Genomic DNA, 17,452 nt, shown 5'->3' with positions numbered 1-17,452 from the left:
TCGATAATGAAGATAAGGTCAATAGCCAGGATTCCTTCTGTATTCACATGCTTTTTCACTTGCTCTTTCCCCATCTAACATCCAACCTCACTTACAATGGACTTTTATTTGAACCTCATGTACATAATGCCACATTCCCTTTGTTTGTCAGATATGAATAAGCAAAGTGCTCCTGTGTTACAAGATTAGTTTTTTGTGAAATCTACTAAAGGATTTTATGTTTGACTTTGTAGGAGATCGTCAACGCTTCTTACCATCAAGAATTTCCTTTCCCAGAGACCAGACTTCCAACACAGGTCTCTACCAGACATTCTGGGTAGGACGGCCTGATCTATGGCTGACCCAAAGTCTGAGTCTTCTGAGCTTGAAGATTAGCAGAAAGGACAACTCAGACTTGTTTGTGTTGTTAATTCCTCTTCTACAGATGCAGCTCTCTCCAGTTTATGGGAAATGTGCCACTTTCTTGCTCCTCTAAGCTTAATAGAAATGGTACCTTCCCCTGCTAGCCTCAGTATACTTCTCTCTCTCTCTCTTAATTGGTTTCCCTTAATTTTGTCTATATGTATGGAAATCATTCTTTCATTAAACTGTCTTCTGTCATCTTATTTAAATGTCATATATTTTTGAAAAGTCTCTGAGTAATATGGTGATGAGTAGGATATGTTTTATATCTCTAGCAAAATATTTATAAATTTGCCTCTATTTTATCAGTACTTCTCAAATGCTTTAGGCTCAGGACACCTTTACATTCCTAATAGTTATCAATAGTCATCAAAGGCTCTTGTTTATGAGGATTAAATCTCAATATTTAATGTGTTGGAAATTAAAATGGAAAATGTATTTTTAAATGAATTTATTAATTCATTAAAAATAGCGATAAAGTCATGGTATTAAAATAAATAGCTATAATTTTCAAAAATAGTAGTGATAAGAGTGGCATTTGTGCATATTTTTGATATCTGGCATAATAAAGATGGCTATATTATCATATTTGCTTCTGCATCTAATCTGTTGTGATATGTTGTTTTGGTTGAAGTACATGAAGAAACTCCAGCCTCACCTAGACCTGTAGATGGAAAAGGAAGGAGTAATGTAATAGTCTTTTCAGATAATTATAGATTCTTATTTGATAATATATCAAGATTTGGCAGTTGGTAGTTTCTTAAAGTGTAGTGGTAATGTGAATTCTGAAACTTATCAATAAACTTTTTATATTGTTACATTAAAATCACTGGTCTATTTTGTGTTTACATGGGTCTTTTATTCATAATGATTTTGTATCATAAACTGGTCATTTAGAAAATATTGTTTCAATGAATTTTATGAAGCTTCCAAATGTTGACATATTTTACTATATAATATCAAAAAAACACCCCAAATTTATGAGCAAGTTTATAAGAATTAGAAAAGTATTAAGCTCACTGTGGAGGATAACAAGTTCCCTAAAACCACACGACTATCACACAGGGGCTGTTCCTTGAGACAACCCTAGTGCTTCGCCACAGAGCAGATGGGCTTTTCACATACTTCCAATAGATTACTGAATAAAATGGACTCAAGGAATGAGATTTAATAAAATTAATCATTGTTATTGCTCCACAAAGGACATTCTTAAATCAAACTGGTATTTATGTTACTGTGAGTGCGTGTTGGTGATACATACAATGACTACATACACAGTCGAGAGCCTTGCCTTGATTCCTGCAAACGTACCAGCAGTTGTACCCAGAAAAGTCTCCTCAATATCAGTGTAAGTGACAAAAAAGAAATTGTTGGCCAGGGCAAACTCTGAGATTCAAAATGGTTATCCAGTACTTTAAAGTACTAGGACTATCTCATCAGCATTTGTTTGATTGCCAAGTGTTCGTGCACACACAAAAACTTCTTTCCTCATTAGTTGGCGCTGAGACCAGGAAAATAGAAGCAAAACAGTTAAGTCCGGCCATGGCTTACCCTTTTGTACAATTTTAACCACAAGATATTAACTCAGCCTTCAGTTTTACAGTGAAATCTTTAATTTGCTCAGTGAGTTGGCACTGGCATGCCTTTTTTTACTGGTATTTCACTCACGGGAATTTGCCTATATCCACTGTACAAGCTGTTGTGTGACCTTCACAAGGCTGTGTGATAACTTACCTGTACAGTTACTTACTTTTATTTCTAGTTTGAAAAATATGTAGTAAATAATTTTTGCCCTTTAAAGAGTTCATCATCTCTATGTTTGATACTTCAAATAATACAATAACATAACTGGTATGTTAACACTATTCAAAAATGTTCTAATGCACAAGATACAACAAGGTAAATTAATAACCTCTATACAACCAAAGATAACTTTCCTTATATTCTCATTCTTTTTCATGTTTTTTTTTTCCAACTTCTTTGGAGTAATCCCTTCCATGAGGTTTCATTCATTTTGTCAACTTTAGACAAAGCATGAAATTACATTGAGAGGCAAGTCTTCTAATTTCCTTTTTTTAAACCAATAATTCAACTTTAAATACAAAAATATATTCATTTTTAAATTTTATGATAAATATTACCAAATACTAAATATAGTTTAAATTAAAGTTTAAAAATTTATATAATATTAAAGATACTTTCTTATTATTACAAAATAAGGCACAAGCTGTACTTACATCTCACATTTCTATGAAGGTACAAAGAAAATTTCAGCCTTAAAAGTAACAATTTATTGAATACTAATGAGTTACAGACATTGCAGTAGGCATAACCAAAAATAACTGGTAAGAGCAAAACAGAAGTAATTAAAAACAAACTGAATTAATTTCTAAAACTATATAGACATCTATACCCTCAAACTCCTACCTTAAAAAATCCCATTAAACATAAGATTTTACCAGCAAAAACAAACAAAAAACTATTAGTTGTCAGACAACAGCAGCACAAGTTATGTGGCATCTGAAAGGCTTTATACTGTACACTTATGAGAGAATGAGAGCAAAAAGGCAAACACCACCTTGTTATTGGACGCATTGGCCTGGAAGACACCCTGAGAGAGTCCTGAGGGCCCTCAGGGCCCCTGCGCCGCTCTGAGAGCCACCACATACACATTGTTCCAGGTAGAGTTACTTCAGCATTTTCTTTTGAGTTAGGAGTTTTGAACAGAGAAGTAGTTTGAATCCATTGGCTCAGCAGACTAAATCCTGGCACTACTAAAAATTAAAGGTTAGAGATTAAACAAAAAAATCTCACCTAGGAGCCAGAACTCTTACAAACATATTATGCAATATCAATTGGTAGATGGTTCATAAGTTCATATGATAAATGAGCATGAATAATATTATCATTTCCCAAAGTTTTTAAGCCAAAGAACATATTTTTAAGATCAAAAATATTTGCATATATTTTATATGCCAACAAATGTACTTTTAGTTTCTAGTCATTGAGAAAGAAACAAGCTATTTCGAGAATTACATGGGATAATAAACGTGAACAGCCTAGCACACTGATAGGCACAGTGTAGGTGCCACTTAACAGTCTGCTCCTCTCCACTCCTACAATGTCTTTCTTCAACCTAATAAGTAACACAAAATTTACCAAAATGTCCACGTAAGACTTTCAACTCTGAGTCAATGCCACAAAAGTTCTTGAGAGAAAAGTTTCAGGAACTCTAGATTTATTATAGCAAAGGTTTGTAAATTGTTTAGAAAAATTCAAGCTGACTACAGATAAAGCAGAGGTCACCCTAGGTTGGCATCAACCTTCAGGAATAAGTACATATAAATAAGCAATTAATCTTAAACATTCTATTTACAAAGTGTTTTGAGGTCTTGGGGCTTCAGTATTTTCAGTATTATAGAAACGCTGTGTTTATGGGTAGTTATCTCTCCCATTAATAAACTGCAAGATGTGTGGTATTTGTTTCTATAGACTGGTGTCATTTCTAGTATATGAATGACATTAGAAAAGTAAAACATTTTTTTCAGTTATTTTCCAAAGGGCAGTAAGAAACCAAATATGCTCAGAATTCATTATTTTTCAGTTTTTATCTCTCAATGAACCCATCCCTACTGCCCTTAGGCAGACTTAAAAAAAAAAACAAAACCTCAACACAATTAAATCAAAACATGCCATGCAAGTGATCAGCAAGACAAATAAACAATAAAACAAATATCAACCCATTCTCAAAACTAACATCACCTTTTAATACAAGCTTCCTTCTCTCAGCAACGAGTTCCCTGGAGCATATGCTCCAACAAATTGATGGATCTTGGCTATGAAATTAAAATGCCCAGAATCTGTTAGAACAATATGAGAAACTGGTTCCATAAAGGGGTATCTTCCATTTCAAATGGAGTGTGTATCTGATACACTAGAGGGTAAGTCTCTGGTAAGCAAGGCTTGTGGTCTAGTGGATAGCTTCAGGGTCAGAAACCTGAGTTTATGGTTTGGCTCAATCAATTGTAGTTAGTTCGTAATAAAATTTATTAAATTTAATAAATCATTCTTATATACTCATGCATTCATAAAATCATTAAGTGGCAAGGAATTTTTACCAAAACAATGGCACAGGGAACAAAGAAGAAAGCTTACATTAATGTAAAGCCCTTTTAACTAAGGAATCCCTTCGAGAGAGTGTCTGCTTTCTGTGGGAGGCAACAAACGTATATAGGTTTCTTCCCACTCCAGCAGCACAAAGAGAGAGTAAAGCATTTAAGGGCAAAGTGGTAAGCATATTTTTAAGAAATTAGAAGATTGTAAATCTTCTTAAATCTCCATTATATGCAAGAATTTGTGCAATAGCAAATTAGAACTGTAAGAACTCACCTACAGAAATAAATGCAAACACTGAAGTTGTGCTGTAATTAAGAATTTAGAACAACTACAAAGATGAAGAATTCCATGTAAGTGGAACATTATTGAACATACAAAAAATTGTGGGTATGACATGGAGCAACATAAGCAATGATGGAGAGGGGCTAAACAAGTGGGAATCAACAAGTGATCCGGAGGTGGGAGGCTAAGGAGTAGAACTCAGGTGAACCCAGATGAACTCAGAGTGGCATCGAGGGGAGAGTCACCCTCGTTATGGTTCGTTATTAGGACTTTCACATAGATCTGCTTAGAGGATCTGTCTATACGTAAATATTACACAATTCAGATTTAATAAACTTAAATAGAACTGTTATCTACTTTGAGATCCAAAATACATCAGTATTTATTTGTATTATATGTCTAGTTATTTTAGTAAAATATGTCTCTTTACCATATACTACCTTATGTGACATTTCCCCTCCATTGCCAACTTTATCCTCTATAGGCAATCAGATAATTTGTAGAGATAACTCATATCAGAGTTTTTATGCGGTTGGGCAGGTTTCTTGCTTTATTTTGTTTTGCTTTTTTTGGGGGGGATGGCAGTGATCTTGTTTAGTTTTATTTTTTGTCGTAAGCGTTGCTCTCACACTTTTTTCAGTAAAATAAACTCGTGGATTCTTCAGATCACTTATTGCTTCCTATTTGCTTTGGTTTCTGGAAATTTTGCACTTCTTTAACTCTCCATGGAAAGTCAAGGTAGGCAACAAGAGAATAAATCACAGGGCGCTGTATTTGGCTTATTGGCAGCTTGGTAATCATATTGAAAAATTAATATTGTTTTAATTAACCAACTTTTTGGTTTTTATATGTTTACATTATTAATATTTAATTTCTTTTCTTTCCCACCTGTAAGTAAAAGTTGCCTCAGATAATAATTGTTTAGTTCCTGGCATGTACACTCTTGATCAGCTGCAGATGTTTCTCTGTTTTGTTGTCTTCTGCAAATGTTTCATCTCTCACCAGTGAAAGCTGAAATTGAAGCAACCTACATGGTACTTTGGTCTTAACCTTTCTAATGAATCATCATCTCTTAACTGACTCAAGGACCAGTGCACAGTGAGTGGTGGCCAGCAATGGAAGGGAGACATTTACAACAGCCTAGGAAATAAGCCTGAAGCTGCGTTTTCAGCCCTCTTTCTATTGAGGACTTTGGCCTCCACTCCAGCATTTTTGTTTAGTCTTCATGTCTCAGAAGCCTATGTTTCTAAATTTGAACTTAAGAAATAAGTTATGCAGATCTTTTTAGCTGGAGCTCAGTCTACCAGACATGAGTCTGCTCCAGCAGGAAGTGGCACAGAGCTTCTGGGAGGGGAAGTAATGTGGGAGACAGGCAAGTTAAGAAGGTGGTGAACTTTCTAGGCCCTGGAGAGTAGACACAAGATGACAGCACCTTTAATTCTTTAAATAGTGCAGTGTGCTCAGATTCAAATGTAAACAAATATAAAAATGTTCCTCCAGAGGCAAATACAGATGCTTTGGGGATTATCTGCCTTTATTAGTGCAGCTACCCAGGAGTTAACAGTACCTCGGTAGCTAGGGCTACCTACTCTGCAGTCCTTATATCCTTTCACAAATTGGTAGTTGAGAAATGCCAGACTCTGTTCTAGAGCACCTAGGTTGTCATTTGGCAAGTAAAACTATTTCCTAAAACTGCTACCATGGTTAGATTTCTAGATCTAAACAAAGCAATATACATTTACATATGACATGGGTTTCTTACCCCTGGTTTCTAACCTTTGCAGAGCAAATCATTATAGTTTCTTTTTCTATCTAAACATAGATCTCAAAGTCATAAAAAGTGAAGTATGTTCGCTTTTAGGAGTTAGTCATTGTAATTTTAGAGAAAATGCCCCAATCTTCAGCTTCCTTCTACTCTTTAAATATACCTTCAGTGGCAGCCGTGACTACAAATTTTACATGGCTCAGAAATCTCTCTTGATTAACTGGAAAAGGAAAATGGGACATATCACTTAGTGTTCATTGTGGGCATACATGTTTTTGTGTTGTTGTACATGAGTATATTTGTTCATTTATATTCAATGAGCAACTGTGCAGAGACATCACAAGTAAGTCAATATTTATTCTCCCATGTATTTTTAAGAAGATTTGGCAGGTTATTTGTTAATGGGTAGAGGAGATGGAAAAGCATGTCCAATACTTTTTAGCACAGCCTGCCATTTTTTGTAGATAAAGCATTGAACAGATGGCTTGTGGCTTCACAAAATTCTGTTTAAAGTCGATCACTCTTAAAGGAGCTTGGATAACCCTTACAACCTCCAGTTACCTAAAATCAAACTTTTATTCTCCTTCGTACAGAGTAAATCCAGCTCCCAGTATGCTTTTGTCATTAACAAAAACTCGGAGGGTGGTTTCACAGGGATTTTTATGCATTGTTCTACGTTCTTTGTTTGATTTATAAACTGCTGAGGGGAAATGGGGCTGTAAACCTAATCCAGGTTTATGATATAAAAGAGCAGCACGTTTTAGAAACACCTTGTGGTCTTACAAATAGAGTTAACTTTAAGCAATTTATTTAGTTAAATAACTGACTCAACTATGTATTAAATTGCTGCCAGTTGGAAATGATGGAGGTTGGCAGTTTTACTGTCAAATATAGTGGGTATAGGAAAACATGTGGAGACTTGCAAAAGACTGAGGTGCTGTAGCATTTAGTGATGGAAAAATCAAGTAATTCACCTTGACTACACTCAAAAGGAAAAATTTGAAAAGCAAGCTTGCACTATTAAACAGTTAATTATAGTGGGTTTATGTGTATAGGGCTTGATTGTTAATTGCTTAAACTAAGTGGTTCTATGAAGACAAGTGCTTGCTTAGATTCCTATGTGCTTATAAACTGATCTGAGAAGTAAGCTGGTCTGTTTTGCAGGGTGTAAATTGATTGCCATAAACTCGTAGTCAGGATTTTAGGAAAAAGACTTTACTGAATGTCATGAGCAAAAGATAAACTATGATGAAAATCCACAACTTTAATAGTAAAATAAAAAATACCATGTGCTCTGTCTTACGTGACTTCTGAAGAAGCATTTCTTAGCTTAATATATTCCTGTCAGCAAGAAAAGGAAAGCAAAGTAAAAGAGAAAAGAATTGAAATATAACAGATTCTGAATCAAGATTTTATGGGTTCAGAGACTTTGTGATTAGTTATAGAAAGTGAGATCCCTAGGAAAAGATCAAGGGACATGAAATTATTTGGGCTGTAGAAAAGAAGGTTGAGTAGTAATACACATGGTCTTCAAGCCTATGAAAGTCATATAGGAAACAATACAGCAAAGGCAGTCCTGAGAGGGAAGTTCATAGCAATACAGGCCTACCTTAAAAAGATACAAACATTTCAAACAAACAACCTAACCCTATGCCTACAAGAACTCGAGGAACAACAACAAAGACAGCCCAGAGCAAGCAGAAGGAAGGAAATGACCAAAATCAGAGCAGCGTTAAATGATATAGAGACTAAAAGCACAATTCTAAGGATCAATGAATCCAGGACCTGGTTCTTTGAAAAGATAAACAAAATCGACAAGCCTTTAAGTAGGCTCATCAAGAAAAAAAGAGAGAGGATACAAATAAACACAATTAGAAATGAAAGAGGAGAGATTACAACTGATAACATAGAACTACAAAGGACTGTAAGAAATCACTACAAAGAACTGTATACCAAGAAACTTGAAAACCTAGGTGAAGTGGACACATTTCTAGAAAAATATAATCTTCCAAAACTGAATGAAGCAGCAGCAGAAAACCTGAACAGACCAATAACAGCATATAAAATTGAAGCAATAATAAAAAACCTCCCAACACACAAAAACCCTGGAGCAGATGGTTTCACAGGAGAATTCTACAAAGCATTTAAGGAAGAGCTAACCCCTATCCTTCACAGACTATTCAAAAAAATCCTAACTGATGGGAAACTCCCAAACTCTTTTTATGAAGCCAGAATCATCCTAATCCCAAAACCAGATAAAGACACAACGAAGAAAGAAAACTTCAGACCAATATTGCTGATGAACACAGACGCTAAAATTCTCAACAAAATATTGGCAAACCGCATCCAGCAATACATTAAAAAGATCATCCACCATGACCAAGTGGGATTCATCCCAGGGAAGCAAGGATGGTATAATATTCGCAAATCAATAAACATAATACACCACATCAACAACAGCAAAGACAAAAATCACATGATCATATCAATAGATGCGGAAAAAGCATTTGATAAGATACAGCACCCATTTCTGATAAAAACACTCAGCAAAGTGGGAGTAGAGGGAGCATTCCTCAACATCATAAAGGCCATATATGAGAGACCTACAGCCAACATCATACTCAATGGACAAAAACTTAGAGCTTTCCCACTAAGATCAGCAACAAGACAAGGATGCCCTCTCTCACCACTCCTATTCAACATAGTATTGGAAGTCCTAGCCACAGCAAACAGACAAGAAAAAGAAATAAAAGGCATCCAAATTGGAAAGGAGGAAATGAAACTGTCACTGTTTGCAGATGACATGACAGTGTACATGGAAAATCCTATAGACTCCACCAAAAAACTACTTGACCTAATAAATGAATTAGGCAAAACAGCTCGATACAAAGTCAATATCCAAAAACCAAAGGCATTCCTGTATACCAACAATGACACATCAGGCACAAAAATCAGGAAAAAAATCCCATTTGCTATAGCAACAAGAACAATCAAGTACCTAGGAATAAACCTAACCAAGGAGGTAAAAGACCTGCACTCAGAAAACTACACAACACTGAAGAAAGAAATTAAGGAAGACATAAACAAATGGAAGCATGTTCATGGATTGGAAGAATTAACATCATCAAAATGGCCATACTACCCAAAGCGATTTATAGATTCAATGCAATCCCTATTAAAGTACCCATGACATATTTCACAGATATAGAATATTTCAGAAATTTATATGGAACCATAAATGACCCCGAATAGCTGCAGCAATTTTGAGAAAGAAGAACAAAGCAGGAGGGATCACAATACCTGATATCAAACTATATTACAAGGCCACTGTAATCAAAACAGCCTGGTACTGGCATAGAAACAGGCACATAGACCAATGGAACAGAACAGAGAGCCCAGATATAAACCCAAGTCTTTACAGTCAATTAATATTTGACAAAGGAGGCAGGAGCATAAAATGGAGGAAAAATAGCCTCTTCAACAAATGGTGTTGGGAGATCTGGACAGCTACGTGCAAAAAAATGAAACTCGACCACCAACTTACACCATACACATAAAAAAATTCAAGGTGGATAAAAGACTTAAATACAAGTAGTAACACCATAAAAGTCCTAGAAGAAAACATTGGCAGGAAAATCTCAGACATTCCACGTAGCAACATCCTCACAGACACGTCCCCTAAAGCAAGGGACATAAAGGAAAGAATAAACAAATGGGACCTCATCAAAATAAAAAGCTTCTGCATGGCTAAAGGAAACAGCATTAAAATAAAAAGAGAACCAACAGTATAGGAAAACATATTTGCCAATGATACCTCTGACAAGAGTCTGATCTCCAAAATATATAAAGAACTCACACAACTGCAATCCAGGAAGACAAATGACCCAATTAAAAAATGGGCAAAGGACTTGAACAGACACTTCTCCAAGGAAGACATACAGAGGGCCCAGAGACATATGAAAAGATGCTCAGCATCACTAGCCATCAGAGAGATGCAAATTAAAACCACAATGAGGTACCATCTCACACCAGTCAGAGTGGCCAACATAAACAAATCAACACACAAATGTTGGAGAGGATGTAGACAAAAGGGAACCCTAGTGCACTGTTGGTGGGAATGCAGACTGGTGAGGCCACTGTGGAAAACAGTATGGAATTTCCTCAGAAAACTAAAAATGGAACTGCCCTTTGACCCAGCAATTCCGCTGTTGGCATTATACCCTAAGAACCCTGAAACACCAATCCAAAAGAACCTATGCACCCCAATGTTCATAGCAGCAAAATTTACAATAGCCGAATACTGGAAGCAGCCTAAGTGCCAATCAGCAAAAGAGTGGATCAAAGAACTATGGTACATTTACACAATGGAATTCTACCCAGCAGAGAGAAAGAAGGAGCTTATACCCTTTGCAACAGCATGGATGGAACTGAAGAGCATTATGCTAAGTGAAATAAGCCAGGCAGTGAGGGGCAAATACCATATGATCTCACCTTTAACTGGAACATAATCAACAGAAGAAAAAAGCAAACAAAATATAACCAGAGACATTGAAGTTAAGAACAATCTAACAATAGCCAGAGTGGAGTGGGGAGGGGACATTGGGGAGAGGGGTCTATAGGAGCTACTATAAAGGACACAGGGACAAAAATCAAGGGGGAGGGTGGAGGTGAGGGTGGGAGGTGGGTTTGCCTGGGGTGGGGTGGAGGGATGGGGAGAAAATGCAGACAACTGTAACTGAATAAAAATAAAAAAAAATTTAAAAAGTCATATAGGAAACAAATAGCTATTTTACTGTAACATTTACATAGAGCTTAATTGGCAAAAGTTGAAATTTAAATAATTTGGAATGTAAATAATAAAAATCAGTAAGTCTTTTTTCCTTAAAGTGTTTTTTTAAATTAGACATTAGGATTCTATAAATAACATAGTAGCATTTCATACTGGAAATAGACAGATATTTCAAAATTTGTATTAATAATTCCTGTCAACTTTGGTTATCAAAGTTTGGATTTGATCAGAAGCATGGGCTTTAAGAAAATTATTACTGTAAGTTGTAATTGTTCAAATCATGTTAATTAACTGCAGCATGTGGTTAATTTGTAAACTTAAACATACCCAGACAACAAGAAATAATGGCAAAAAGTAAACTCAGTGTCAAGTAAGGTCATTCAATCCTTTCCACTTAGTCAAAATTTGGCACAAGATCCCTACCCCATGTCCTTTGGAAGGTCCACACCCTCCAAGATTTTTGAAAATTTTCCAATGCTAAGGGCCCCATAGTTTCAGGTTCCTTTTAACTTGGAACTGTAAGTCTCACTTGGGTCTGAAATTCCAATTAAAAAATAAATTTAAAAAAATTTAAAAACAGAAAAGGCATACAACTGTAATTGAATAACAATAAAAAAAATTAAAAACAGTGTTATAAGGTATTATGTGCATAATGGACTTTCACATCAAACCAAATCTCCCTCCTTTATCGAAATTTGTACATACGCTGGTAGTCAGACATTAAGTTCCATTAAGCCAGTAAGCCTCAATGATATGAGTAAGAATGTTTATGAGAAAAGTGTAGCCAGTGTCTATAATAAACCCTGGAAAACTGTACCCAGTCAAGTCAAAAAGCAAGTCAGCAAGAGCAAGTTTCACCATGCCTTCCTACCAGTGCAGCCTGTAGCTTGCACAGAAGGGCCATCTGATGGAATTCAGGAGAGTAATTAACTGAAGGACAGCCTGCAGCTCTGCAGTAAGTTGTGTCTGGTTCAAATCAGGAGTAGAGAACAGAGCTTTTTGTTCTTTCCTTCTGTGAACATCGAGCTCAACGGTGTAAAAACTATTTTAAAAAATGGGAGATAGTGATGGATTAAAGTAAGAGCTAAGTATGATCTTAAAATGATATACTACCTCAAGAAAGTCATTTTCCCCATTAATAATGGAAGCAAATAAAGGGCTTGCCAACATTTCTTGTTTTTAATAGTCCCTGTTAATTTTGTTTTATCAAACTTGGGGCTTTTCTCCATTATTCTTACCAGATTTCCTTGAGTTAAAGTATGGCTCTATAAAAAGAAATGAAATCATCCGTTCATTAATTTTTACTCAGTAAACTTTTTTATTTTCTTCAACTACAACTCTCATAATTTTCCTAATCACCATTCTTCTCATCTATTTTCACATTCCTTAGTTTTCATGTCAGTCCCAAATGCCTCAACCCATCAGTTAAATTAGTTCTGTTTTTACAACAGCTCACAAAAGGGTTTACAGCTGAAACTCTTCCTCTTCTTGCTGTATGTACTATTTCTTCATTGACCTTAGCTTTGGAGAGCTTTAAAAATAATACATATCAGCAAGGGTTGCTTGCTTTCTAATCATATGTTTTCTCCTGCTAATCATTCAGTTACCTGATTAGAAACAGATGCAACCTATTTGAAATGTGAACTTGAATAAACTGCTCATAATGGCTGCATATTTTTTAGATAGTCTCTGTCTACGTTGTGAAATGCCCTAGAAGGGTTTCAATAGCAAGCATTTAGATTATGTTTCACAGCTCTTGAATCAAGCTTTTTTCCCACCGAATGACCCATCCCAAACAACACAAACTGACAAACAGAACAAGCAACAGCAAAGATTCAACCACCATTGAAAGCTACAGTATTCATAAGTAATCTGCAAACAAGAGTACTAGAACTGTGTTAATACACATTTTAAAACAGACAAATCCCCTGTTTGCAAAGAGTGTATGATATATTATAATAAGTAAACACATAAGCAACTACTTATAACCCAAAGCAAAATATGATAATTACTTTAAGGAATATAGAAAGCGTTATATAAAAAGAGAGAAGAGAAAAGTACTTCTAAGGAGAATGAGGGAGGGCTAGATGGAAAATATAATGTTTGTGCTGGAGCTTGAGAGTAGAGATGGAATAAAGTCAGGGCTTGAGCACCGTATCAGCAGCAACCTCCGAAAAAACCTTCAAAGGTCATGCCAATAGGTTCACTCCCATTTTACTCCTAAGACATTAAATGACTGATTTGAAAGAGGTTGGTATTGCATTGAAGTGATCCCTATCGATAGTGCAATGCCAACCAAAGGTACTTGAACTGAGTGAGCCAGGCAACAAACTGTATTTGTAGAACTCCAAATATAAATATACTCAGGTATTTGTTTAATCAGACTGCCAACTGGAATCTTCTTAGGAGAAAAAAAAAGTAGTCCAGTGAACTCTTCAAATTAGAACTAAATTTATGTGGGCTTTTTTTTTAAATTAAGACTTTATTTTTTAGGGCAGTTTTAGGTTCATAGCAAAATTAAGGGGAAGGTACCAAGATTGCCAGGTACCCCTGCCCACACACATGAGTAGCTGCCCCCACTGTCAGCACCCCCCCGACAGTGGTACATTTGTTACAATGATGAGCCTACATTAACACAGCATAATCACCACAAATCCATAGTTTACATCATGGTTGATTTCTTTTTTTACTTTTATAAATATAACAAAATCAGGGAAATCAGCATGTTCTCCAAATCAAATCTGAGCTGAACCAATACTTATTACATCTAGTTTACATCTGTGGTTATCAATAAAATACCAATTAGGTCACCACAATTTGGACACTAGTCTTAAGCTTTAGCAATCTGAGGCTTTTACAGCTATTTAATGATTTGGAGAATTTTTGTTCAGAACAATTTTTATCAGGCACAAAACAAGAGAAGAGAGTCCCTAAGCTTAAATTCCTGCTTCATCAATTAAATTCTATTCTTTTCCTGTGTCGAAATGGCTTGTTCAGACAATTCAGGGTAGATATGGGAGTAGCTGGGGAGATATTTTTGCTGAGGACTAGTTAGCAATAATAGACACCACAATATGTGCTGTTCTGAATATGTAAATGTTGGTCAAGTTACTGCCATGTCCATCTCCCCACAGGCTCTTTGTACACACGGCCCTTCAGTGGTCGTGAGCAGCATAGAGGCAGGGATGTGACGACTAAATGGTCCCCTTTCCCATTGCTTTGATCCACCTCCAATTCTATTTAGTCCTCTCTGCTCTGAAAACTGAATTCCTCTATGACTCTGAGGGCACACGATGGCTTTTTTTTTTTTTTTTTTTTTTTGGCTCTAACTGCGTATAGTTAAAACTCTGAACTACAGAAGCAGAAAGATTTAAGAGCCTCTCACCTCACAAACTTGGGTTTCAGGTCAGAGCAGTGACAACCTGTCAGAATCTCGTTTGTGGCACCCAAGCAAACCAAGCACATGGATAGCAGAAATGGCTAGAAAAATCCTCAAACCCTGGTTCTCTAGGTCATTAATTCCATTGATTATTTTGGTATTTAAATACTGAGACAGGCCCTGGTGCCAACCCAAAATACAAGTCAACTCACATTTCCCTTGGCCTTTTAGAAAGTTCAGATGTGCCAAAATCCTAAAATATAGCTGAGTTAGAAAAGGAAGGAAAAGGAAGGGAGGAAGGGAGGAAGAAAGGAAGGAGGGAGGGAGGGGGGAGGGAAGGAAGGAAGGAAGGAAGAAAGGAAGGAAGGAAAGAAGGGAGAGAGAACGAGAGAGAGAGAAAGAAGAGAGAAAGAAAAAAAAGAAAGAAAAAGAAAGAAAGAAAGAAAGAGAGAAAGAAAGAAAGAAAGAAAGAAAGAAAGAAAGAAAGAAAGAAAGAAAGAAAGAAAGAAAGAAAGAAAAAGAAAGAGAGAAAGAAAAATAGAGAGAGAGAAAGAGAAAGAAAGAAAAGCAGGAAGGAAAAGAACAAATGAAATGTTGATCTGCCTTTTATTAATTTCATTTTTTATCTTCTTGTGTACAGACGTTTGACAGCTGTGACATTCATGGGCAATGCATTTGAAAAAGAAGACATAAATATTCAGAGACATATTAGAATGCTGTTCAATGTAAGCACCTGTCTACTTAGTGTTGACAGAAAATCATTTACTTTGCTTTATGCACGTTCCCTCCAGAGACCACAGAGGTCCTATTTTATTTAAAGAGCTGGTCCCAGTATCAGTGCTTGCTCTTGAAACTGCCGTATATACAGCTAATTATATTTATTGAGGAAACAATTTTGTTTTATATTTTCAATAATACTTAAAACAATTTTGTCAATCTTGACCTCAGAAATGATTTCCCCAAGGATTCAGTTAACCAAAGTGTTCACACAAGGCCTGATACCAGTGTCCTCACACTATCTCTTCCCATTATTTCCAAGGGAAGTTTTTCGAGTGTAACTTTTGAAGAGCAGAAGGCGACCAATGCAAGATCTCTGTGTGTCTTATGAAAAACGGCCCAGTCAATGAAATCCATGCTAGTATCAGAGTATACACATTTATTATTTCTTATTATACTTTCATTATGGCCATCTTAAATAACATTAGTGTTACATAAAGTAATACATCATTAAAAGCCACAGGAATCATGATTTTTAAATCAAGTATATAAACTTGGTAAATCTTTGTTTCTTCTCTACTCTGGCCAGATCAGAAAAGCAATCATATAACTTTACTGAAACATGTGGTTACGCAGAGGGGAAAAAAAGAAATAACAAAGAAAGAGTAACCTTTGTCACCATGCTAAGGTTGCTGTGGGGACCTCATGAGGTGGTTTTGATTAGCATTCTCGAAGCCTTTTGACTTGTTCCCAAGTGATTAAAACAGGCATGCTTAAGTTAAATTAACTTTTCCCCCAAAGTGTTATTTCCCTTCCTGTACTTGGTATGATACCTATTTGGAAGGAGTATGGTTTGCAATGGGTTAATGCCCAACTACTGAGATGCCTCCATTAGCTGAATCTCAGGTCAGAATTATAAATGTATGTACCGTATCATCAGAGATATAATGAAACACAGACCAGAGTGAACAAAGCCTAATTTTGGAGCTATGACATTTCTCTCCATTTTAGTTTCACCTGACATGAGTGTGTAATGATGTTAACTCGGCCTAAAAAGGTAAGGGTGAAGGGTGGGTGGTGAGGTAAGGGGGAAACGCAACAAGAACTGCAAAGACCTTGGAGCTCAAGACTTCCAAACCCTTACAATGCTGCCACCTACAGGCCTAAACTTTCAAGGACGATTCAATCGATGTGTTTTCCCACCCTTAACAATGAAAAACATTACAAAATCGCAATAAAAGGCTAGAGCCTCAAACTCGGAATCCTGCAAAGAGTTAAACCATCAGGTGAGTTAAAGCACAGGCCCTTTAGCTTTCAGTGCGGTTACATAATTTAATTAGGATCATCACACGGCAACTGAAGCTGTCTAGAGGAATTATGAGCCACAAGTTCAGATCACATGTGAATCCTTTTGCTCAATTAAAGCTAAGCAATTTTTAAGGTTTTTTTCCCCTCTTTACAGTATATGCAAAGAGCGGTGAAGCGTGGCCTCCATATTTTTCACATTAAAATTATTACATAAAGCCTGTAGCATTTGAAATGCTTATGGGAAATCAAAATGTTACACTCTGACCTTGGGCATTTAAATCTCGTCATTTTTAAATGGAGGTAGCTATTGTTGCTACGGTCTCCTTTGTTCTAAGAAAATTACTGTGGTTAGTTATAATAGCTGAATGAATAATTACTGAGGGGAGAAAAGAAATGTGTAATAGTGCTGAAATGATTCGTGAGCCTACACACTGCTAAACAGTTTTAATTCTGTTTTGAAGTCCCAGCGTCGTGACTAAAGACATTACCTACTTCTCCCTTCCCTACTGTGCCCCCTGATAAAAGTGGCTGCATCCCTTCGCAGCCTACCATCCAGTCTACTTCCTTTTACATCAGAAAATTCCCCTAAGAACTTCATCGTGGGGGGAGCTCCTGGAGGGTTCGATCCTGAGTTGTTCTATATTTTATGATGTAAGCACATGCAGCATGAAGCATATCAGGCTAATAATGTTTA

Source organism: Desmodus rotundus, chromosome 7 (assembly GCF_022682495.2).
Source record: "Desmodus rotundus isolate HL8 chromosome 7, HLdesRot8A.1, whole genome shotgun sequence".
Taxonomy (NCBI): Eukaryota; Metazoa; Chordata; class Mammalia; order Chiroptera; family Phyllostomidae; genus Desmodus; species Desmodus rotundus.
This window is presented reverse-complemented; position numbering follows the sequence as displayed.